The sequence below is a fragment of the Canis aureus genome, chromosome 5 (assembly GCF_053574225.1).
Source record: "Canis aureus isolate CA01 chromosome 5, VMU_Caureus_v.1.0, whole genome shotgun sequence".
Lineage (NCBI taxonomy): Eukaryota > Metazoa > Chordata > Mammalia > Carnivora > Canidae > Canis > Canis aureus.
In genome coordinates, this window is record NC_135615.1 from 15,570,837 (window position 1) to 15,594,084 (window position 23,248).

At 42.0% G+C, this 23,248-nt stretch overlaps 1 protein-coding gene and 1 long non-coding RNA gene across 4 annotated transcripts in view; one reads left to right on the plus strand and one right to left on the minus strand.

The window, feature by feature from the left end:
• Positions 1-226, minus strand: part of SVIL (supervillin) — a 230,599-nt gene extending 230,373 nt beyond the window's left edge. The window contains exon 1 of the mRNA XM_077896945.1: positions 60-226. The gene's annotated coding sequence lies outside the window, so the exon portion shown is untranslated. The remainder of the gene's footprint in view (positions 1-59) is intronic.
• On the plus strand, positions 172-23,205 carry LOC144313726 (uncharacterized). Of its 3 annotated transcripts, XR_013379354.1 has the most exons (7): positions 172-291; positions 405-485; positions 4,761-4,844; positions 10,952-11,003; positions 14,052-14,187; positions 15,262-15,417; positions 22,696-23,205. It is a non-coding gene; the product is annotated as an uncharacterized LOC144313726 (long non-coding RNA). The 3 variants fall into 3 exon arrangements; XR_013379355.1 differs by lacking the exons at positions 10,952-11,003; positions 14,052-14,187; positions 15,262-15,417; positions 22,696-23,205 and adding an exon at positions 6,236-8,627; XR_013379356.1 differs by lacking the exons at positions 4,761-4,844; positions 10,952-11,003; positions 14,052-14,187; positions 15,262-15,417; positions 22,696-23,205 and adding an exon at positions 878-3,025.
• The last annotated feature ends 43 nt before the right edge of the window (positions 23,206-23,248 follow it).

The window sequence follows — 23,248 nt, forward strand, 5'->3', positions numbered from 1 at the left end:
CCCGGGGCCCTAGCTGGGCTCCAGCCGCGCCGCCCGGGGCCCGCAGGGGCGCCGCTTACCCGTGAGACTCGGGGTGGCCGCTCCGAGTTTGAACCGTTTGCGGGATAAAGCCCTCCAACGCGTGCGAACGTTGCAGTCCCTAGCGCTCCGGACAGGTTGTCTAGGAGACCGTGGAAAAGTCTCGTCACACACACACATACGCCACCCCCGGCCAGGGAGGCCTCCGGACTGGGGACCGTGCCCCGTGTCACTTCTCACCCTTTACACTTGAGCCAATCACAGTCCTCCGAGGTTTGTTAAAACACGGGTGGCTCTTGCCTCCCCAGCCTCCCCTCCCCCCCCCTCCTCCCCTTTTCTGATTCTTTAAATCTAATAAGGGCCCCAGAATTTGCGTTTCTTACAAGTTCCCAGGGGATGCTGAGGCCGTTGTGAACGTCAGATCGGTTCAGGCTTGTGAAGTAACCTGGCAATCTGCGAGGCAGAAGGTACATTTATACTTGTTAAATCCACTTGTGCTATTTATCTGTTCACGTTTCATGGCTTTCCAACCCCGGCTGCTTTTCTCAATTTTCCTCTTGACTATGCACCAAGCTTTTGTGTATACCGGCCCCCATCAGAAAAGCAACAGGTGAGTATATTAGTTTGCTAGGGCTGCCTTAACAAAGTACCACAGTCCTGGTGGCCTTAACAACAGAAATTTATTTTCTCACAGTTCTGGAGTCTAGAAGCCTAAAATCAAGGTGTCAGCATGATTATTTCTTCTGCGGCCCCTCTCTTTGGCTTGTAGATGGCCATCATCCCTTATAAAGACACCGCTTATGTTGGATTTTAGGGCCCGCCTATAAGACCTCGTTTTAATTTGATTTCTTCCTTTAAGATCCTATCTTTGAGCACAGTCGCATTCTGACATGCTGTAAGTCAGGACTTCAACAGATGAATACAGCTCAGCCCGTAACTGCGCTTCACTGCCTCCAAGAACCTAGAACAGACCCTGAACTCTACCTTCCCACCCCTATGCCTTCTGTAGACTCACATACGATGGCCAAGTGCTGTGCTTCACAGCTGGAAGAGCTTAAAACCTAGTAAAGAAAACACCCTCTCAATTGAGCGTATATGTTCCTCTAAAAGACAACATCCAGTGTGTGAAATGAATACTGGGAATCTGTCAGGAATCTGGGACCTCCTACCCAGCAAACATTTCAGAATGAGCTTTTTGTGAATGACTACCTAGCTGTGACCTCTACCTGGCACCTGTGTCATCTCCAGAAGTCTCCAGAAGGAAGGACTGTATCAAATAAATACACTAAAGACTCTTCATTCCTCCTGCTATCCGTGAGAGCTCCACACTTACCCGAGTCATGAGAATGCCTGATCTCCAGCAAAATAGTAATTGTCCTAAATTTGGGGCCTCATCCCCAGTCTTCCGATTCTGTCCTAGTTCATATATTTTGCCTTGTAGCTTTCTTTGTCTAACAAGCCAGATCAGACTTTTCCCCAAGCCCTGGATCCAAATGGCTATTAGATCACCATAGTTTCAAATTCACTATATCCATCATTGAACCCTTCCCCTCAACCATGTCTCCACCTGCTGCATTCTCCATCTGAGTGGATGGCCCAAACACCACTCTAGTTATGCCAGCCAGGAATCTGGGAGCCATCTAGAATGTGACCTACTTTAATCTACCTGCTACTGTGTCCTTAATGTTCCTCAGAGGCCTCCCCTCTTCATTCCCACCACCATTACCTCAGCCAAGGCCCTTTGAACTATTTATCCTCTGGTGTTTGATACCAGACTCCTAACTAGACCCTCTGTTCCAGTGTGGCTTCTTGGCCAGCATCCTCTACACTGCTTCTCCAAGCATCTTTCAAAAACAAACCTGGTTATCCTCTGTCCTTCTAAAACCTCTCAGGAGAAAATTCAAGCTTCTTTGCTCACCTCCCTCCAGAGGCTCACTTTTGATCATTTCCCCATCCATATTCTTCCCTATAGTCAGGGACCACTCAAGAGCCTCCATACTTTCTGAACACAAATATTCATAACTTTCTTGGTCTAGAGAGAAGGAGTCATCCATCCCTTTCTGAATTAGGGACCCCCTTGCTTCTCTCAAAGCACTCCATGTGGGTCTCAGGCATAGCTGTTAGAACACTGGGGCAAGATTACTAGGTCACTTTTCTGTGTCCTCCATGAAGCCATGAGCTCCTGAAGGATGAAAACGTCATCCATTCTTCATGTGTTTCAAGTCTAGGTTGGAGTTGATGCTTAGGGAAAAAAGTTTGCTTTAAGGAATGAATTAATTCTTAGGAATTCAGAGGATCTGGTCAAACCCAACATTTGCCTACAAGTACCTTACTTGGAGCAATCTTCAGTTTTCTGACAACACTTGCTGAACACTTTAAAAAAAAAAAGAGTTATGCATTTATTGATGAGAGACACACAGAGAGAGGAAGAGACATAGGCAGAGGGAAATGCAGGTTCCCTGTAGGGAGCCCAGTGAAGGACTGGATCCCCAGGATCATGCCCCAAGCCAAAGGGAGATGCTCAATCACTGAGCCACTCAGGTGTCCACACTTGCTGAACACTCTTAAGTCACCCCCTGTTTGAATTATAGATTCATCCTTTAGAATCTCTAACTTCTAAGCTTTCTAAATACCCAGAGTTCTCTAGAGTTTTTCAAACTGCCAGTCAGGAGATCAGTTTTTGTGGTTAAAGAGGAGTATTTTTGTTTTATGAAATCAAATCAGAGTTAAAACAGTCAACTACATCCTACATAGTAAATATTGCTTTCATGAAACTTTTGTTTTCGTTGACTGTATTTGCAAGGGGTATGTGCATGTGTGTATGTGTACAGGGCTGTTGTATCATCACATTTATTCCTCCCTTTGGGTCATGGTCAAAAACTGGCACAACAGTATCTTAGGCAGTGCTGCAGCTGTGCTCACCAGAGGACACATTTATGGAGTCGTTAGAGAGAGTGGTGTTAAGCAGAGAACATTTTCTGGAAAGTTATTCTGAACCACTCTTTTAATCAAGGAATTGGCAGAATGGAGAGTGAAACACAGTCGTCCCTCAACACATAGTAGGCGCCCCATAAATGCTTTCATTGACTGGTGTGTGCATGGAGATGGGCGAAACAGTACAAGATGTGTGTGGGAAGTTCTCCTGGCTGGAGTCTGACGGAGTACGAAGAAATGAGATCAGTGACACAGAGAAGAGGGAGAAGCCTGGTTTGTTGCCAGACATTGCTGGTGTTCCCTAAGGTTTCCAAATATGAGCAAGAAGTACGGTGACATGGGATTTCCTAACCCGGTTTCCGTCATGAATGTTCCAAAATCAAAAGTATGTTATTAACTGAGCCTTTGCTGAAATAAAAGTACCACTTTCTCTGTGCTGGAGTTGGAAATACAAGAAGCCCACAGTGATCTGTAGGGCTCAAAGCAATGTGTTCAGTTCAAGAGTCAGATTTTCTCATCTTGATAGTCCACTAGTCTGGAAAGCCTATTGCAAGAGGGGCAGAAATGAGATAGGATTATGTAACAAAGGAAAATAACAAGTGGCCCTTATAAAACTATAACCTTGAGAGTTATGCCAAGCATTTCCATCCATTTTGAATGCCTCCAACCAAGGAACCTAGATCCAGCCCACAAATATTTAGAAGGCAATGTTCTTGCTCCCAGGTCTAAAGCTTAGAATCTGTTAAAGGAGGTTGTCTTGTAAATAAAGAATAAGTATTCCTACTCTTTTTTTTTTTTTTTCATTGCTTAAGTCATTCTGGCCTGGGCAGAATAGAAGAATAAAAAAATTGGGGCCAGGGGAAGATAGACAAGATTTTTAAAAAGAGAGAGAAACGGGAAACCAGAGATAGCCAAAATTACAATAAGAAAGACATTCTAGAGGACAACTTCTCTACTCTCTAGCTTCCAAGTATAAAGACACTTGGCCATGAGTGTTATTAATAGAATTATATTTTGAATTTGGAAGATGGACAAAATCTGAAAGAAATCAGACTGTGGCAAGCATGAGTTTTAACAAAACTTTAAGATGGATTCCAAATTCTATTTCTTTGGCTTTGGGGAAAAACAAACAAACAAACAAACAAACAAACCCACAATAGGATGGGTTGGGAAAAAGAAAATGTGGCTTTGAAAAATCCCTGGAGGCTGAAATATCCTTTGATATTATTTAGAACACTGGTCATGTCTCAACCAACCCTCTCAAACAACCAGAGGGATGGCAGTTGCATTTTCTCCCTGAAATACAGAGAAGATTCTTTATCTATATTTAATCCCCATTCTTTATCCTTTGAAATTTCACAGTTAGAAAAACCATAGTTAATACCTTGAAAATTAGCAGTAGTTTGGGTAGTTACTAGTAGAGGAGTATGTGACCAAATTTTCCCACAAAAGTTGAAAGTAGAGGTGGGGCAAACTCGCTTAGCAAAAGCTGCTCATCTCCTTCAAAGTAGCTGCTCTAGGAGCCCATGTGGTTAGTTCCTTTGTGCTGCTGCCTTCGTGGACATGGGCAGCTCTGTTTTAAAGAGTCACATTACATTGGTAGTGAACCTTCATCCCTTGACCGCTTGGTTTTGCCTTCTCTCTGCCTTGCCTGTCGCTTCCTCCTGGCCTCCTGTCAGCTGCAGACTGCATCCCAATCTGGCGTTGCAGTTTCCTGCCTCTCCAGCCTCTGAAGGTTGCAGAGCCAGCCCAGTTGGGTGCAAAGCTGTGTTACTTTAAGCTTGTTAATTAACCTTTCTGTTCCTCAGCTTCCTCACCTACAAACTGGGGTAATAAGAGAACCCCCTTCTTAGGACCTGTTGTAAAGAACTTTGGACGATATTGCAAACACGGTAAGTGGTGCATAAATGTCAACTACTGTTCTTAGTTATTGCAAGTGAAAACTTCAGCTGTAATTCTCTTAGCTGATCACTTATTGAATGAGAACCTCTGGGGCACCTGGGTGACTCAGGGGTTGAGCATCTATCTGCCTTTGACCCAGGGCGTGAGCCTGGAGTCCCGGGATCGAGTCCTACATTGGGCTGCCTGCATGGAGCCTGCTTCTCCCTCTGCCTTTATCTCTGCCTCTCTCTCTCTCTCTCTCTCTCTCATGAATAAATAAGGAAAATCTTTAAAAAAATAAAATAAATTGAATGAGAACCCCTTCGGACTTTGCCAGTGTCGTGGGCGGTCTGTGGACATGGGTGCGGCCCCCCCTTGCCTCTCATGACCATTTCACTTGTATGTTGCAACAGATTTTCATCGAGCTTCTCAGCCCCTGTGCCAGACAATAGGTAGAAAGTTGTAGGCTGGCATCTTTGTATTTGAGATAACAAGGAAATTATTTGCGGTCACCAACAGGTGAAGCCTGAGGATGTCAGAGTTGTATTTTGCATGCTGCCTTTCCCATCAGATTGTAAGCCCCTTGCAGGCTGACCTCCATTGCCCTGACTAAAGGGAAACTTGCTTTGTCCAGGGTTTCCTTTCTAAGTAACACCCAGGATCCCCAGAGTTGCTTAGCTAATATTCTGCTACATGCCAGGGCCTGGACCCAGGTGTGTCTCATGGTGCCTTGTGACAGCATTTAAGCAGAGGCATAAAAAGAGGTGCCAAGGGGTACCTATAAGAGATGAAGTAGTGACTGCCACATAGAAATTACCCAGTGAAGAAAGACAGGAAGAAAACCTTGAGAAGATGTTCTGCTAGCATTCCAAGGGCCTCGTTACATGAGCTGTTTGCTTCTGAGAGAAAACATTCATTTTTATGCCAGCATAAAACCACCTGACTGACCTGGAAAATACCATCTCTACTTGCTGCAGCATTGGGTCAGGTGATTGTTTCTGCCTCCACAAGACAGATGCGAGCCCTGGGGTGGTCCACTCCCTGCAACTGGTGTTCACTGCAATCATGGTGGACAGACGCCACCCCAACAGCAACCTGGGCTACTTTGAAAATTTCCTGAACTTCTCTAAAGCCTATCTGACCCAAAGCCTATATGCCACAATTCAAGCCTGTTCCTTCCAGTTCTATTTCTGGGAGAGACAGCAAACAGCTGGTTGTTGATCAGTGCTGTGGACAACAATTCTTCACGTAGCTGGAGGTCCTCCTGATTCTATTGTGTTACTGAACTGCTACAGAGAGAGCACATTTCTTATCATTCCACTCTGTTTATTAAAAACAACCCCTTTGTCTTCCTTATAAAAACTTGCCTCACTCTAAACCAGGATTTTATTTAATATGGCAGGATGAAAAACAAGTCATTCTCCCCTTCAGGATGAACTAGAACAACACAGGAAATAAAAGACTACCCATGCAGTCAGAGGCTCACAGAGCCTTTTCCTGCTGAGAATATTGATCTAAGACGTGCCTTCTGACTCGAACCTGATATGCCTTAGAGAAGATGACTTGAGAAAAGACTTAAAGAAACTAAAGTCCAGTAAATTAAAACCAATAAGCTTGCGTGGCCACGGCACAAAGTGCATTGCAAACACTCGGCCTGATCCTATGGAAATAAAAAAGCCTCTCCTATGACACTTGGACACCATCTGTGTGCAGCAGCTCAACAATTGGGAGGTTTGCAATCATGCTACATGACTGTCTCATGACCTGGTCTTGGAAACTGTAGTTAAACCCAGAGGCACATCCTTCAAGAGGGATCAGAGAGAACCAGCAGGAAATCTGCACTGAAGACCAAAATCTGGGGTTAATCATGGGTCTTAAGAATAGTGCCTTATTCCAGACAGTGTAATAGATCTTTCCTAAGAGATTAAGAGTTTCAGAATGGGCCAGCAGAATGCTCATGTTGCCAGGGCTCATGGCTAAATTTGGTGGTGGTGGTGGGAGGGGGTGGCAGATGGGTGTGGTGGCAGACCTTAGACATTATGCACATATTCTGATTGTTGCCACTGCTGGTTCCTTGCCACCCATGGTGCTAGCTGTCCCAATTCTGCTCCTTCCCCACTCTGTGTGTATACCCGAATGTTCCCGATCTGAATGCACTGCCCTTCTTTCTCTAGGTCAACAGGAAGATAGCAGTATTGTTAGGTTGCTTGTGGCTAAAAGTAACAAAAAATTCTTTTCCTGTTAGCTTTAAGAGAGAGGCTTCATTATGGAAAGTCCAGAGGGTTTTAGGGTTCACTCTATCCAGTGGCTCTAGGTCTGCCTCCCTGTGGTCTTTTTTTTTTTTTTTTTTTTGAGCTTCATCTTCAAGTTGAGGGCAAGAAGATGCTCCAGCTGGTTTCAGGACTCAGAGTTGTGCTTGACAATATCCACAAGACAAAAAAGAAGTCTATTCTAGAAGCTCTTTAAGAAGACTGAAAAATGAGTTTCCCCTGAGCCTCCAGCAACTTAAAATCTCTGTTTGAATGCCAATGGCCTGAGTTATTTGTGCTCATTGCTAAGATAGTCACCAGCAAGAAGGGTGGAAGTGCCCTTTGACCGGTCAGGCCTGCCCGCCATGTCAAGGTTGTCAATCATATTCTCCTTGGAGCTCCATGACTCTGGGCAGGGGGAGAGAGACCTAAACAAAACTGGGGTTCTATTATAAAAAAAATAAAATCATAAGAATGCTGAACAGGCAGCTATAATGTCTACCATAGGATACATTATTATAATTTTTAATAATAGTAATAAATAAAAGCTATGATAATCACCATGCTGTCCCCAAATATTCTGCCTCCCTGCCTTCTGAGCATGGGGCCATATCACCGGATCTGGACAGTGACCTATGAACTAGAGTGGTATACTTGACTTCCGAGCCCATGCACTGAATTGTCTGTACTAGTTTCTCCTGATAGTTCTTTTCCTCTGCCCCAGGAACCAGTGACACTTCAGATAATGGTTGCCCTGACAGCCTGTGTCCTGGAGTCAGGACAGTGCAGAGCAGGGCCTCCAGGCAACTGGCAGTGGACAAGTGACATGATAAAAAAATAAAAATAAAAAATAAAAAACCTTTGATATTTGAGCTAATTTGTTACAACTGCAGAAGTCTTGCGTACTTTGTTACAATAACTAGTATCTATTCAGTGTTGACTACGTTCTAGGCATGTGTCACTAGTTCCTGTGGATATGAGACATCAGGACTGGTAGAGCCTCCATCCTTTTACCCACAACACCAAAATGACTTTATTCATAAGCATTTGTACCAACTGGCCTTTACCTAAGATGTACCTGAGTACGAATTGCCCCACCACACAATGGATAATTGCCCTAGGGATTTGGAGGCAGAGAACAAATGAGTTTTGGTGTGTGTGTGTGTATGCATAGGGGCCATTAGAAAGAGATGGAGGGGGACGGGCAGCCTGGGTGGCTCAGTGGTTTAAACGCCTGCCTTCTGCCCAGGGCGAGATCCTGGAGTCCCAGGATCGGGTCCCATGTCGGACTCCCTGCATGGAGCTGTTCCTCCCTCTGCCTGTGTCTCTGCCTCTCTCTCTCTCTTTCTCTCTCTCATTCTCTCTCTCTGTGTGTCTATCATGAATAAATAAATGAAATCTTTAAAACAAAACAGAAAGAGATTGGGAACATTCAGGTATACACATATGGTGGGACTTCAATGAGAGGACAGAGGGGCAAAAATGCTACTGGAATAAAATTATCTTTTGTTTCAGTACATCTTACCATCAATGCACTAACTGCATCATTTTATTCCAATTATCTTTTTAAGGATGTTTTTATAGCACACAGCTTGGTGATAGAGATAATGTCTTCCCTAGAACAGAGCAGATTTGCCTACCACCTTGGAAAGTGGAGACAGTATCTTTCCCTGAAGCAATGGCAGGTATATTTACAATCTAGTATAATAAAAATAATATGTCCCTCTAGCAAAGTAAATGTGTCTAGTGCCCATTATAAAAAATTCAGGTTCCCTAAGCCCAGGGTTCCTCTCCTGGAATGCAACTCCCTATATGTGTAGCTGTCATTGCCTTGTGGGAATTAACACTTGTGGTGAAAAAATTCTGATATGCTAGTTAACTGTTATTGCTATGGGTAATGCAGTGTCCTTTGTCTCTGACCCAGGAGTCTTGTGTTCCCTGGAATCACTCACAAAACTGTGGTAGGCTCGCAAATGGGGTAAATCTCATACGTGATTGTTTATGGATAGGTAACATTCCAAAGTAAGTATGTAGATAGGCATTAGAGAGAATTCTTGCTTATGGAGACTTTACCCAGAGAAAGTAATCATTTTCCAAGTAATATTCTTTATATTCCTTTCTTAAACCTTGCTGACTCAGATAATTAAAACTCCCAAGGTCAGGTATGGCCTTTGGGCTGGATTACAGATGTGCACAGCTGCTCCCACCTACTGTCACCTGTTAAAAGAACTTTTCTCTGCAATCTTGACATCTACCTGAGAATCTAGGCAACTGGCTTCTGAAAATAAACCATACTGCTATCCTAGAGCATCACTCTCAGATTGCCCAAAAAAAGGTCTGCTTTCTGTTTTCAAATATCAGGAAACCTTGGCACTTCAAGTTTCCAAATTAAAAATTAAATCTGCTCAGTGAGAATCCTATTTGAACAGAGAGTGAAATTGATTCTAAGGGTTTGGTATAAGCTTCAACATCTAACTTATAGTATGTCACCTGCCATGTCCTAATGAAACAAACTTATGATAGACAATCAGGAATCAGAGCAACAAGTTGTATAGAGCTCTTCACATCTAGTCATACATTTCCCCCCACAATTCATGTCACAAGTCATATATGGGATATGGATGCACATATATTTTTACCATTGCAGGAAATAAAGACAAGGGATGCCTGGTGGCTCAGTGGTTGAGTGTCTGCCTTTGGCTCAGGGTGTGATTCTAGGTCCTGAGATCCAGTCTCGCATTGAGTCCCAGAAGGCAGCCTACTTCTCCCTCTGCTTCTGTCCCTGCCTCTCTCTGTGTCTCTCTCATGAATAAATAAATAAAATATTTAAAAAACAAAAAAGAAACAAAGACAAATAAAACACTGTGCATGTAATTGAGACCTCCAGGCAATAATCTTTAGATCTATCCAAGTCACTGAGTCAGACTTCAATGATTTTTTTTTTTTTAAATGAATCTTCATTGTTTCAAACTGTCAACCATATCTTATCTGGATCTATGAGATTCAGGGGAAAATTTTCTCTCAGAGTAAAAATGAATCATCAATATGGCATTTCTGCAAAGATCTCTACCCATTTACTTTCAGGTATTAAGTTTATTTATTCATTACTGCAATCTTAATAATTTACTGAAGGCTTCCTAATGTGCTAGGCTAAAACAGATACAAACCCTGCTCTTAGAAATGTTCACACACACAAAAAAAAAAAAAAAAAAAAAAGAAATGTTCACACAAAAAGGGTTTAATTTTGAAATATGTTAATGCTATGAAGAAAAAGTAAATACTGCTTTGAAAACTTATAGTAGGATCCCCAACCACTTCCAGGTGGCTCAAGGAAGGCTTTCCCAAAGATAGGCATCAGAGCTGAGATCTCAAGGTTTTAAAGGAATTTACTGCACAAAGAAATTGGGGATGGAATAATGATGATGAGGAAGGTTAGAAGATTATTCCAAGCTAACATAACAGTAATGTTCAAAGGTCTCGTGGCAGATGAATACTTGCTACTTTCAGGCCAATGAAAAAAGGTCAAGTCCAAAATTTGTGACAATTTGAGCTATAAAATAAATAATAATAGCAGCAGATTATAACTTATAGAATAAAATACGTATCCATCAGTCCAAAGTGATAATCAACAATTGAATAAATAAACAGGGGAGGAAAGCTCTTCCTTACAGTAGAATCCCAACTAATAAATTAAAATGGATGATGGAAATAGAAAGTCACCTTTGCAAAACAGCACAATAATAATGGTCACGTGAAGGAATCATCAACTGATGATAAAATTGGTAAGTAAAAGTATAATAAGAAACAATATTTACATACATTCAAAATTTCTCTTTTCTTCACCCTCCCTCCCTCCTTCCAATTAAAAGTAACTTTACAATAATGAAACTTGGCTGATACCATCTGAACAAGGGCTCAAAGGTAAGTTAACATCACCAATAATGAGACATTGACATCACATGCCTCCTGATATAATACACTGAAAAGAATGCAACATCACCTCTGTGATAATCTTGCCAAATTATGTATAATCTGAATTTAACATGAGAAAACATCAGACAAACCCATATTGAGGATTATGGTACTAGATAACTGCCCTGCGTTCTTCAAGACTGTAAAAGTCATAACTAACAAAGAAAGAACAGGTCACTCCAGATAGGCGATGAAGGAGATATGACACTCGCATGCAATGAGAGGTTATTGACTGGATCCTGAACCAACTGTGGAAATCCAAGTAAGATCTGTAGATTAGTTCCTAGTATTGCATGTGAACATTAATTTCCTGTTTTTGATAATTACACTCTGGTTAGGTAAGACGTTCACATTTAGGGAAGCTGGGTAAAGGGTACATGGGAAATCTTGGTAGTATTTTTGCACCTTTTTTTTTTTTGTCTGTCTGAAATTATTTAAAAATAAAAAGTTAAAAAAAAAAGAAGGATCTAAAGGAAAAAGGGTAGGGCAGCTGGAGCATAGGAAGTGAGAAGTGGCTGTTGAGGTGGACCAGCTTGAGACTACACAGGGGTTTATTTGTAGGTGATGTTAGAGATTGAGTCTTGACTCCAAGAGTAAAGAAAGACATTGAAGAGTTATAGGCAGGGCAGAGATTACATTGTCTGCAGTGGGGTAAATGGGTGAGAGGCAGGCTAGAATATGTGGGGGGATCAGTAACAGGACATTGCAAGCGTGTAAGAGAGAGGCTGCTGCCAGCTTGGTCTATGGTGATGACAGCAAGAATGGATGAATATGAGGAGAGTCTAGAGGTATTTAGGAAGTAGAGTCATGGAGTGATGTGGGTGTGAAGAATGACTGGGGCGTGGGTGTCAAGGATGATTGTACATTTCTGGCTTGCCCAGCCAGAAATAGAGAAGCTATTCACCAAGAGAGAGCAAACACTGGAAAAGGTAGAGATGTCATGAGTTCAGCCTTGGGTATTTTCAGTTTGAGTTCCCGTTGGTGGACCCAACATTGATGTCAGGAAAGGCAGTTGGATTTTAGGGGAATGGAGTTCAGAGGCAAAGTCTGAGATGGAGATAAATGATGACCGTTGAAGCAACCTGTCCCTGGAATAGTGGGGGAGAAACAGGCAAACAAGATAGTTGTGATTTATCATAGAAAGTACAAAGCTTGAGTTATGATTAAAGTTCTATGTGAGCAGAAAAGAGGGGCAGCTACTAATGTGGGGAACGGAGAATGGGTTTTATAGAGGAAGTGCTGTTGAGATGAGCTTAGAAGGATGAACAGGAGTTCATTAGGCTAGTGCAGAGGAATTTTGGGACAATCTGCATGAATAGTCCTATATTTATTTAACTGATAAGCAAGTCAGCCTGACAGGTCCTGCTAATAGGCAGTAGCTGTTAGTCAACTATGTGGGTGCTATAATGCAGAAAGAAGGCAGTACATTTTCTGTGCTCCAACTGATCTTTCTTTGCCAAAATATTGGGCATATTTTGAACTTTATTTGTAATGTATGAATGTTCCAGAGTTTTTCTTATTTCTCACCTACAATGCTCCTCTCTTCAAGAGTCCCCCCAAACTACAGAGCACTATAGACTGTTTCCAAGGTGATTAATCACTCATTCAAGTGTTAACTTTTGATAACGACCTACCTAGGCTATGGCCCTTGGGGCATTTCCATGGCAATAAGGGGTTGAAGCACTCTCACCAGAACTTGTTGCAAACTATAGGACTTTAGTTTTATAGCAGGCATTACATACAGGTTCAGACTTTTCTTCAGAGCCCCACTCTAAGTACCCATAGTGTAAATGACCCCATGTCATTTAGAGCTATTTCCCACCCCCACATATCTTCCCATCAATAACTTGGCTCAAGATCACAGTGGTTATCAAAGTGGGAATAGAAGAGAGGATACATGCCTGTAGATTGAGTATCTAAAAGCTTCTAGTGATTCTGGAAAATTGCCAAGAGAAATCTGAGAAGCTTAGGGGAAGAACTTTTTCTTTTTCCCCCAGGTTTGTGAGCCACTGCCCAAGAACCCTTGATTCTTTTTCGCACAGAGTCAGGATTACTGAATTTGGCACTCAATGAGCCAAATGACCGAATGGAGAGAAGTACTATGTACCTGGATTGGAAAATATTGTTTTCATGTTAGTTTTTCCCAAATTGATCTATAGAATGAATGTAATCCCAATAAAAATTCTAGCAGATTTTAAAAATATATAAATTGACAAGCTGATTCTAACATTTAGATAGAAATGTAAAAGATATGTAATACCTAAACAATTTTAAAAGAGAAGAGCAAAGTTGGAGGACTTATACTAATTTCAAGATTTACCTTCAAACAATAGGAATCAAAACAAGTCGGTATTGGTGTATGAATAGACATCTAGATTGAAGAATCAGAATAGAATCCAGAAGTAGATCCACACACACAATTGATTTTTGACAAAAATGCCAACGTAATTTAATGGGGGAAGCGGTAATCTTTTCACGGTTCCAGTCATATATACATATTTGAAATACATATGACAATGTGCTTATAGCAGAATGCTTAAGAACTCTTCAAACGTATTGATAGGAAAGAATCCAATAAAAAAAATTTGAAGACACATTTCATACAGGAATGGCCAATTAGCACATGAAAAGATGTTCGTTATCATTAATTATCAGGGAAATGCAAATTAAAAGCCAAGGAGAAACTACTACACACCTATTAGAAAATCTAAAATTAAAAAGACACACCAAATTGGAAGCCAATGTTGGCAAGGATGTGGAACAATGGAACTCTCATACATTGCTGGTGGGAAAGAAAATTGTGCAACCACTATGGAAAAGAGTTTGGCAGTTTCTTATAAAAACACACTTTAAAGGATAACACCCAGAAATCCTATTCCTAATATTTACCCAAGAGAAATGAAAACATATGTCCACAGAAAGACGTGTAGACAAATGTTCATAGAAGCTTAATTCATAACAGTTAAAAAGTGGAAACAACCTTAATTTCATCCATAGGTGAATAAACACACTGACGTATATTCATGCACTGAAATGCTAGTCAGCCATAAAAACAGAATGAACTACTGCGATATACAATGACGCGGCTGGATCTCAAAAACATGCTGAGTGAAAGAAGCCTGACACAGAAAGAGTACGTACTGTATGATTCCATTTTTATGAAATTCCAGAAGAGACAAATCTAATCTACAGTGACAGAAAGCAGATCAGTGGTTGCTTGGAGCTGGGGGTGGAAGAATTGACTGGGAAGCAACACAAGGGAATTTTCTGAGGTGAAGCAAATGTTCTGCATCTTGATTATAGCGCTGGTTACTTGGGTGTATAAACTTGTCAGAACTCATCAAAATGTACATTTTAAATAGTTACATTTACTGAATTAAAATTATACTTCAACAAAGTTGACTTAACAGAAAAAAACATTTAGTGAATAGAAAATACTATGCTACACAAATATCAAACTGTGAGAAGACTACATATAGACAGGGAGAGAGGAACTCCTGGGAACCTCAGCCTGTAAAAGGTGCTCACCATCATGATGACCCCAAGTTCTTCTGAGAGCTGCCTTATGCCTGGTGTTCAGCGTCTTGGCCACCATGAGGCACCATTGTTTGTGCTGAGTCATGGGATGCCCTGAGAATTCTGTTTTGGCCCTTGGTTGAAGGACCTTGTCCCCTCCTGCTAGCTCTGGTCTGCTACCTGACTTTGTAGTCTGCTCTCTTCTTCTGTCTTCCCAGAGCTCCCAGGGTGTGGAGAAACTCATGCTTGCCCAGCCAACTCTCACCTGGGCCGAGGTCTTTTAAAAGTTCACAGAGAGGCAATGTCACTACTTTTGCCCTCATTGGCCCCTTTTTTCTCTTCTCACTATTTTGTCCGTCAAGGCCCCCAAATCACACCCTATTTCTATTGGGTTCTGCTAGAATCTCTCTGTCTTTTCAGGGCTTAGCTCCCATCCCTTGATTCCATGTCTCAATAGCAAATAGCACATAGCACAGGAGAAAATTCTGAACTTTCCCTTTGATTTCAGAGTGACATGGGGCCCAGGAAAGTATGGGATAGCCTCAAATGAGACAGCAGCCACCAGGGCAATGCCTGTCATATTGAGACTTAACAGTAAAAACCTTTCTTCAAATAAGAGCCGTCAGCCATTTGCTCCAAAATAATCTTATTTAAATGTGATTACACTTTTGCTTGTTGCTTATTTCTACAGGATAGAGTTCAAACTCCTTAGCATTGCCCACCAGGCCATCATAGTCTGGTCTTTGCATAGGCGGTCCCTGCCCTCACTTGTCCCCATCTGCTTGGTAACACTTCAAACTTCAGCTGAAACAAGCCCTTGTACATGAAGTCTGACCTGCACTTCCAGGTAAGCATGAGTCAGCCCTCCTCCTCATTCAGGTCTTTACCTGTCTCTGTTATAGGACTTATCACAGGCCCACAGTGATTCAACTGTCTGACCCTCTCTCCACAGAAATGTCCGGCTTATCAAGGGCAGAAAGAGCAGTGTGGTTATTTTTGTTTAACTCCTGTGCCAAGCACTGCTCCTAACCCATAGTAAGCATTCAAATAGTTATTTTATTACCACAGTGCTTGGTGCCGTAAGAGACACAAACACTGTCTAAAATCTGGTTTCTTTCTGATGGAGCTTGTAGGCCAGCAGGAAAGCTGAACATTCACATAACTGTAATGTGAAGGAAAGTGAAATACTAGCTCAAATGTTGAAGAGGTTTGGAAGAGCAAGGGAGAAGGTTTCAGGTCAAACAATTGGCACAGATGTTTGAATTTATCTACTAATTGCTAATTTTTAGTGAGTACTTTCTCTGGGCTAAAGACCAGCTTGGGACATGCTACATTAGTTTCCTGTGGCTGCTATGACATAGAACCACAAACCGGGTGGCTAGAAATAAGAGAAATGTATTCCCTCACGGTTCCGGAGGCTCAAAGTCCAAAATTAAGGTTTCAGCAGGGCTGTGTTCCCTCTGAAGGCTTTAGGAAAAAGTCCTCTCTTGCCCCTTCCTGCTTCCAGTGGTTGCTGACAGTTCTTCACGTTCCTTGGCTTGTAGTGCTTTACTTCCATCTCTGCCTCTATCATATCCCCCTCTTCCCTGGGTGCATGCACATGCCTCTGTACGTCCTCTCCTTCTCCTACAAGGACAGCAGTTATTGGCTTTAGGGTCTGTCCTAATCTAGTACCACCTCATCCTAATTGATTGCATCTGCCAAGGCTGTAGTTCCAAATAAGGCAACATTCTGAGGTTCCAGGTGGACGTGAGCTTTGGAGGGATGCTATTTAACCTTCTATATGTGAATAATCATATTTACTCTTCACCGCAACTCTATAAAGTAAATATTATTGTAATACTCACTTTGTACATGAATAAAGTGAAGTATGGGGAACTTAAATGGTTGCCCAAGGTAACATACCAGGAATGCCAGGAATTCTGATGTTGGAGCGTTTTATCAGACGACCCACTGTAATTCACCTCTCTTAAAACTTAAGAACAAAACACAAACTTTTAAAACTGTGAAATACATCATTTATTTACAATAGTGTATGTACAGATAAAGGAGTATTAATAAAATAAATGCCTATCTATCACCCAGTTTAAGAAGTCAAACACTACCCGTCCCTTAGGCACACAGTCCTGCTCTATTCCTCTCACCCATAGGTAGGAGTCTGTGATCACTCCCTAATACATTTTCTGTACACCAACTTCCATCGCTGAATCAGCTTCCCAGGGAACCAGCCACTGAGGGTTGGCACCAAACTTTGTCCAAGAAATCACACTTTAAAGTGGGATTTTAAACAGCGATATCCAAAGCTGGGACTATATGACCATGAGGACACCATCGCTGATGGTAGGTGGGGTTGTAAAGAGTCCCAGACACGCTGTGGTAGTGGGCCTGCTGGAGGCTGGGAGCATGCAGGATCTGTTTTAGAGTCTAGAGGATTGTGAATTAGTTAAATGTCTGGGATGAGGAAAAGATGATAGATTGAGATACTTAAATACAATATAGTAAGATACTTAAGATATATTAAGATACATGAAGTCACCACACCCCAAATCCCTGTGGCTTAATACAACGAAATTCATTTCTAGCTCACATTATGTCTCTAAACATTGGTTGGTAAATAGCAGGGGGAGGGGCACTCTATTCCACACACTGGTTCAGGGACTCAGGTAGATAGAGCCTCCTTTACCTTGTGGCGTTACCATTCACAATGCAGTGTCTATGTGACTTCTGAGGCAGCACAAGAGAAGCAGAAATATGAAGTGCAGTTTCTACCTGTAATTCCATGACCATTACTTAACTGCAAGGGAAGCTAGAAAATAATCTTTCTGGTTGCTCAGGGATTGAAAAATGAAGTGTGGGGGGGGGGCACCCCGGTGGCTCAGTTGGTTGAGCGTCTGACTCTTGGTTTTGGCTCAGGTCATGATCTCAGGGTCATGGGATCGAGCCCCACGATGGGCTCTGTGCTTAGTGGGGAGGATGCTTGAGATTCTCTTCCTCTCCCTCTACCCTTGCCCCATTTGTGCTCATGCACATGCATTCTACCGCTCAAATAAATAATCTTTTGAAAAAGGTAAAAAGGAGCTGCCTGGGTGGCTCTGTCAGTTAAGCATCTGCTTTCAGGTCAGGTCATGATCCCAGGGTCCTGGGACTGAGCCCCACATCAGGCTCCCTGCTCGGCTGGGAGCCTGCCTCTCCCTCTCCCTCTGCCTGCCACTGCCCCTCCTTGTGCTCCTGTGTGCTGTCAAATAAGTAAATAAAATCTTAAAAAAAAAAAGGTAAAAAAAAAAATGAAATGGAATACACTGAAGTATAGAATGTTATCTCTGCTACAGAAATGGATCTGGATTTTTGGCTTGGGCAATTAAGTGGATGGGGGTGCTGTTTACTACGGTAGGAAAGACAGGTTTTGTGGTGGTGGTGGTGGTGGGGTGGGCTGATGAGCACAAATGGATGGCAAAACTTTCTGTAATAAATAGAAAAGTCAGAAGGACGGAAGGATTTTTGAGGACAGTAGGAAGATAGGCCCTGTTGGATAATATGGCTTATGTTCCTTTCCTTCAGACTTGGGTGCTATTTATGGTCTGTATGTTCTATAGAAAAGAGAAGTGTGGAAATTCTGAGCATGACCCAGGAATTTGCAGTGTCACTATTTCTAAAAAATGGAAGCCAATTTTTTAAAAACTATAAATGTAGTACATGCTCATTTTAAAAACTTCAACAGTAGAGAAGGATATGAAAGATGAAAAATTTAAAAAATTCCCTCATATACCCCCACTTTCTAAAGGTAACCATGGCTAATAATTTCCTATATATCCCCTGTTTGAAGATTTTGTAACTGAATAGTAGTGAATGCACAATGTTTAACTGCAGATTGTGAACAGCTGGTTGTGTGAAACTGCTTAACAAAACTAGATTTAAAAAAAAAAAAGCAATTTGCTATATATCCTGCAGAGTTTTCCATGCACTCATAAGCACTGAAAATACATATTTTAATGTTTGTATACACTATTATGAAACTTACTTTATAAATGATTATTTTTACTTATTTAATAATATGTCTTGGCATATTTTATTTCAACACATACAGACTTGCTTTATTCTTTTTAATGGCTACATAGTATCATTTTTACAGATATACTTTCTATTAATGGACATTTAAGTTATACCCAGATTTTTTTTAATTACAATGCTGCCGTGAACATTTTTTATTTGTACATTTTCGCACACTTGTGCAACCATATCTGAAGGATAAATTCTTAAAAGTGGAGTTGCAAGTCAAGTGGGTATATTTGTAAAAATAATTTTGCAGATATTACCATGCTCTCCATAAAGGTCTTCATGTTTGACTAACAATGTGTGAAAGGGATTATTTCCCTACATCCTCATCTCTCCTGGGTTTTATTAAACTTTTAAGTCTTTGTCAATCTGATATGTAAAAACAAAACAGAACAAAGTGTCTTTTTGTTTCAGTTTGCATTTCTTCCTTAAGTGTCTGCACTTCAATCTTTTAGCAAAAATAATACACAGGATGTCATTCGGAGTTCATTGCAACTACAAAAGGAGTGATTTGTTTTCAGCAGTATTTTGTGTCTTTTGACCTAATTATTTCCAGCGTCCAGAGATTTTTCATGGAATAGGTAGCTTTTGAGCAGATTCACAAAGGCAGAGTAAGAGATGGGTTACTCATAAACCAGTGTTTTGGCAAAGAACCGCTGATGCCAACATCCAGACACAACCCTGACCCTGCTGCCCTCTTACTCGGTCTGCACTGGTGCTGACTGCATGGATGTCGTCGACAGCTAGGACACTGCTCATAGTACTGACCTGGCCTTGGCACCTGAGCACAGCCAGGTTCATTGGATGCATGCTCTCCTAAAGCAGCCTGTTGTTTTCACTTTTGGGGGGCGGGGGCTGGGAGGGGCTGTTCAGAGTTTCATAAATAAGGCATGGATCACACTGAGCTCATTTTCTTTATCTCACTGCACCTGCCCCCAGAGTGATCCTGTTGAGTGCCATATTGGGTATAGAATGAGCAGATCTAGGGGAAGGGATATGTTGGGGGGAACATGAACCTGTCAATCTGTGCACAGATTTCCAATTGCTTGACATATCCGTTGGTCATCTTTGGAGGCTGCCTTTGTATCCTTGGATGTGACAGGGATTGGCACACAAAGGGCTTGCTCACCCGCATGCCTCCAACTATATTGGGACACTTTGAAGGTGGTCCCTTAGGTCAGAGCATCAAACAACAGGCATGCTTGAGTTCCTTTGTAGGTCTTAGAGACACAGTGGCTCAGCAGCAGCCTCTTCCTTCCCAGGTGCTTTTCTTGGGCCACATAGAAAAATCATGGCATAGCGGTTAATGGGCAGGCTCATGAATCTCATATGCTGGGGTCCAAATCTCAGCTCATCCAATTAATTGCTGTGTGGGTTAGAGAAACTATTCAACCTCCCTGTGCCTCAAATTTATAGATGGTAATCTTACCAAACCCAGAGGCTATGAGGCTTCCAATGAGATAATCACATACAAGATAAGTGCTTGGCCTAAGGCCCTCATTCAATAAACTTTGGCTGCTGTTATTACACCTGGCTGGTGAGACTTCACCTCTCCTGATACATAAAATCTGTACTCCATTTTCAGATTTGAGTGACACTGAATTAGTAACTCCAGGATTCATCAGACATCATTTCTCTCTCCTTTCCCACCCCCTTTGTCTTGACTCTGTCTACTCTGTCTGGTGTATTGCCTCACTTACTTTTCATGTAGAATATTCCACTTTTTTTAGCAGCAAGACTGATGAGGGAAGGTGCTAAGACTCAGATGAGTAGTATCGTGGAGTTCTCACACTGCACATGACTGCAGTCTCTCCTGCACTGCCCACCAAATGTGGTTGTGGACTAAGGACAGCTACACTCATGAAGCAGCTCAGAGGAAATGGTGTGCAGATGTGGGATCCGAGGTAGGGGAAATGCCCTGCTGTCTGGGTAGGATCAGGCTGAGATTAAGAGTTAGACTTTCCTTTAGGATCAAATATTCCCCTTTGCTTCCAAGCTCCAGTTAATTGTGTTCATGGAATTAGGGGGAGAAGGCAGAAATCAATGATGCTTTTCAGTGATTTGTGCCATGTTCCAGTCCCGAGATCATTTCTTTCCAATAGGGTGCCTTGCATCTGGTGCAGAGTCAATCCACTCCCACTCCCAGAGGCAGCAAAGGATGGAGATAACTACCATGCGTGTGGTGGCTAAATAACAAATCATAAATTCAGTGGACTTATGTAACCTGGGAATGTGACTGAGGTAAACTTTCCCAGAAGTACAGGTTCAATACCATGGAAAGTCACTTTATGCCCCAGTCTCAACTTACAGTTTAGAAAAAAAGAGAGGACAAGGAAAGTAAAGTCCACCAAAAGGCACAACAGTGGGTATTTCCTGGAGAGGAAACATTCTACAGGTAAACTGTCCTGGATTCTTCAAAAAGTCAACATTCTAGGAAGAAAGGAGAGACTGTCCTAGATGGAGAGGGGCTAAAAAGACGTAAAACCCAAATGCAAGGTGACAACCTCAATTAGATCCTTCTTCAAAAAAGTAAAGGAGAACAACCATAAGGGGATATTTGGGGACAATTGGGGGCATCGAGGCAGGGGCTGATTCTTAGGGGGTACCATGGAATCCCTGTTGATGTTTCTGGGCACGATAAAGCCATTGCAGTTACCAGGAGAATGTTCTTGTTCCCAGGGAATATCTGCCAAGATAATTATGAGTCGAGCATTATGATAAATGCAGACAACTTTCCATCAATGAGAGAGAATATGAGTGAGAGAGAGTAATGAGGCACATGTGTTAACTGTTGACTCAAGGTTGTTCTAGGTTGAATCTGTGGGGAGGTTATCTGGGTATTGATAGTGGGGTTTTCTTTTCTTTTACAACTTTTCTGTAAGTATGAAAATTTTCAAAATAAAAAGTTGGGAAGAGGGGCATCTGGGTGGCTCAGTGGTTGAACGTCAGCCTTTGGCTCAGGTTGTGATCCCAGGGTCGTGGAATCGAGTCCCACATCAGGCTCCCTGCAGGCAGCCTGCTTCTCCCTCTGCCTATGTCTCTGCCTCTCTCTCTGTCTCTAATGAATAAATAAATAAAATCTAAAAAAAGAAAATGTTGGGAAGGGAAGGAGAGCCTATGAATGTAGGAACTTGCACACACTTGGTGGCTTTTGTATGATAGCATAACCATAAGTGTGGGCAAGCCTCTTTCCTTGGGAAAGGAGGAGGCCTCTCATGCCCATTCCTTTTTTTTTTAATTTTTTTTTTTAATTTATGATAGTCACAGAGAGAGAAAGAGAGAGAGGCAGAGACATAGGCAGAGGGAGAAGCAGGCTCCATGCACCGGGAGCCCGATGTGGGATTCGATCCTGGGTCTCCAGGATCGTGCCCTGGGCCAAAGGCAGGCGCCAAACCGCTGCGCCACCCAGGGATCCCTCATGCCCATTCCTGAATTGCGAATGGTCTTGCTGTGGGCAGCCCACCCCCTGAGGTTGGACCAAGAGGATACCTTCTTGAATCAATGGCATCTCCAGACCCCTGAAACTCTGAAGGTCACCATCCAGGCTTTCTTTTCCTTCTGTCCTCATCTGGCGCATAGAATAGAAGACTAGCTTTGCCTCTCCTTTCAACATCACCATGTAGAAAACAGGATTGTGTGAGAGTTCACTGTCAAAGTTTATTTACTTTCTGTGTGGAACCTCTTCTCATTGCTCAGCCATCCTAAATTCTAACATTTATGCTTATTGCTCAGAATACAAGGTCATTTAAGAAGTAGATTGAACATTGTGTTTTTCCTATATCTTCTACTTGCACTCCAGGAGCCAGAATAGTTTTATTCAAGGAAAGAACTCTAATAGTGGGTCTTTCAGGCATAGACACAGGCTCTAGAGAGAGCTTTGGAGTAAGAAGGCCTTGTAGCAGAACAGTTCAAATCACTGGACCTTGAAGACAAATGCATTCCTTGATGAGAAATGCCCATCCGTTCTGAGTGGCAGAAATTCACACTGTGCTCTCACCAAAAGATGAATCTTTAACCAGCTATGGGAAACTTGCTTATCACAAAGCTAATAAATTTTAACTGGTGTGGGCAGCCAAACAGGTTGACAGCAGTGGAAACCAGTACCTGAGGCATCGTTTGAAGAAGAAACCAGAACCGTGATGCTCGGACATTAGCGCCTAATAAAATATTCATTAAAAGAAGGAAAGAGAGCACAGGATTGGCAACATTGAGTTTTTTCATTAAAGAAATGAATACAACCTATCATCTGCTCTTTACTATAATTTCATGAAATGAGGTATACTTTAATTCCAAATGAGGAGTAAGGGCATGATTAGAGAATAAAGGTGCCTGGGCAAGAGGGCAAAGAACCCAGATGGGCAGGAAAACCAGATAGGTGAGGGGGATCAAGGTGTTAAGACCTTCCATTAGAATGCTGTCAAAAAAAAGATGAGCTCTGGGTGTTATATACAACTGATAAATTATTGAACACTATATCTGAAACTAATAATGTATTCGATGAGGGCTAATTGAATTTAAAAACAAAACAAAAACAAAAACAAACAAACAGAAAGACTCATATAACCATACACCAAAAAATTAAGGAAGGTCATGAATTATTTAAAATTCAAAGTAATAAACAGTAT